Here is a 2,500-nt window from a genome sequence, read left to right as displayed (position 1 = left end):
TTCATAATCTCATTTTGTTTACTAAATGCTCTCAATCCCATGTTTATCCTTGTTTTAGATTTGATCTCGTCTCCTGGGGAAACACTTGCTGTCTGTCCTAACAATCTCCAGAGGGTTGTCCATAACTACTATTTGTTGTCTCTGCATTTTCATTGAACAATATCTTAGTTTTACTCATTAATTCACAGTCCTACATTTCTGCTTTCTCTATTCAAAATCTTCTATCATCTTATGCAATTCCTCCCAATTGATCTGAAAGAGCTGTTGCCGACATCACCTAAACAAATAAGGTTGATGCTCCCCAGCATCATATTCAGCACGTCATAGGCACTGGCCAGGCCTAAAGAAACAGGGGTAGAGGCAAATTCTGGGGCACTGTTAGTGCTGCACAGGAATTGCCACAGGATGAGGAAGATTGTGGAGGAAAGACATGAAATGCTTCATCACCACCTGGTACTGATCCTCTGGGAGTGTCCTCAAAGTCTCTGGAAGGTACGTGATGAAGGGTTACCTGAGTCCCTGATCACTCTTGTATACTAGCTGAGACAGTAGTTCAGTGCTGACTTTCATGCTGTCCCGGATATCTTTTAGCACGTCTTCTTCCTCCGTGGCAGTCCTCCTCCTGGTGCCAGTGGCTTACTGCTTGGGAGTCTTGAACAGCTTGACAGCGCCCCTCTCAAACTCGGAAAGAAACTGGACCTGGTCCGAATAAGGGTCTAGTAGCAGGCCAGCAACATCTGACAGCTGTCCCAGAGCACTTGCCTCCACGTCCTGAACAAGCTAAAAAGGGATGCATTCCCTGAGTTTATAAGAAGGCAAGAATTATGACAAATAAATAGGAAAGCATTACTAAAATGTTTTGAAAAATAACTTGAACCTTAAATATTTTCGAAAATATTTCTATAAACAATTATGATCTATCATTCAAAACATTACTAACAATTATGAAAAACAACTTTGAAAACATTACTCAACTGGTTTTACTAGCGCTATGGAAAGGTGCCGTAGTTGTGTCTCGTAAAAGCTGCATTTCTGCAGGACGTAGATCTCTCGGTCGGTCAGCTTCTTAGTCGCCTGCCCACTCTTGATCTTGTGCAGCTTCACAGACCAGGTCTGCTTTCCCCTCCACCAGCCCTGGATATGCTCAATTGTAAGGCTAAACTCCTGTCCCTTCTCCCACAGGCTCCTCTTTTACGGGACGTCTTTGACTTGCATGTGTCCCCGTTGCCAGAGGAGCTCACTTTCCCTCAACCATTCCAGAAGATTGTCCTCCTGCAGCTGAAAGTCCTTTTGGGGGCTACCTGGATTTACAACTGCCCTTTCCAGTGGCTTAGGAGGACTGGGAGGGAGGATCGTCAGGGCCGAATTCCTCTTCCTGCTGGTCAGCAGTCGCCCTGGCTGTAGGAGGCTGGACTTCTGTGCCGTCCATGGCTGATGAAGGCTCTTCACAGTTACGCTGATGAAGGCTCTTCACAGTTATCGCTGCCTGAAGGAGACTTGTCTTCTGGAGATTCCCAGGCTGAAGAAGTCTGGTACCTGGGTGCAAGCTGCATGGCTGCTTGGTCCTGGGGTGGGGCGGGGCTCATCCTCTGGAACTTGAGTTGCACACTGCTGCTTCATTTTCTTGAGAAGCTTCTAAAAAGGGCCTGTGATAGGAGCAGCAATCAACCCAAAATCCAAGGGCATCACCCTCTTCTTAATGGTGGACTTCTGGGACACCTCAGCTGGCTTCTTCTGTGGCAAATTGAGAGTTTTGGTGGACGTCTTCTTACTTCCAAGTTGGCTGGTGTACTGCTTAGAAACAGTTGTTGTTAGATTACCTGGCCCTTACGGCCAAGCACGGGCTCTTGTACAATTGCAGGATACATCCACTCTACATCATCCAGGTTTCCGGGACGCTCGCTATTCTATCGCTATGTTTGCAATGCGTCTGCTATTCTTTCGGTTTGTTTGCAATAGGTCCGCTATTCTTTCGCTTTGTTTGTAATGTATCCAATTTGCTTTCACCATTTTTCCGCATTGTATCCGTTTTATACCCACAATACATCCGGCCTGATATAACTTTTTTTTTTTTTGTTTTTTTTTATTCAACGCCGGACGGCTTCTGCAATGCCTTCCGCTTTTGTTAGCAATACATCAGCAAAACATTCACAATACATGTGTACTAATTTATATGATTTATATCAGCACACTATTATGGAAAAAATGCATTTTTCTCTTTTAATCTTCTGATGTTATTCTAATCATTAGAAGAAACTGACTTTGTGCCTACAGAGTCCCACGTTCAAATTTTAATGTATGTTACATACTATCAATTTTTCGACGTTAATTCATGATTAATTCAACTTATTAATTCATGATTTATTCAACTTATTTCTAGTGCCAAGGCATTCCCTATTGTACCAACTCTACTATATATCTCTGAAAAAAACGTATCTTTAGCTAGACGTGAGCACAATGACCGGAATAAATCATATGTAGTTGATTCAAGTATGGCATA

The 2,500-nt window shown here is 43.5% G+C and overlaps 1 protein-coding gene and 1 pseudogene across 2 annotated transcripts in view; both read right to left on the bottom strand.

The window, feature by feature from the left end:
• Nucleotides 1–2,500, bottom strand: part of LOC137625917 (transcriptional repressor p66-beta-like) — a 517,558-nt gene that overhangs the window by 260,735 nt on the left and 254,323 nt on the right. The window lies entirely within an intron of this gene.
• Nucleotides 379–2,500, bottom strand: part of LOC137626136 (uncharacterized) — a 9,683-nt pseudogene continuing 7,561 nt past the window's right edge.

This window comes from Palaemon carinicauda, chromosome 33 (assembly GCF_036898095.1).
Source record: "Palaemon carinicauda isolate YSFRI2023 chromosome 33, ASM3689809v2, whole genome shotgun sequence".
Classification (NCBI taxonomy): domain Eukaryota; kingdom Metazoa; phylum Arthropoda; class Malacostraca; order Decapoda; family Palaemonidae; genus Palaemon; species Palaemon carinicauda.
The sequence above is the reverse complement of the archived record's forward strand: the minus strand, read 5'-3'. Positions and strand labels throughout refer to the sequence as shown.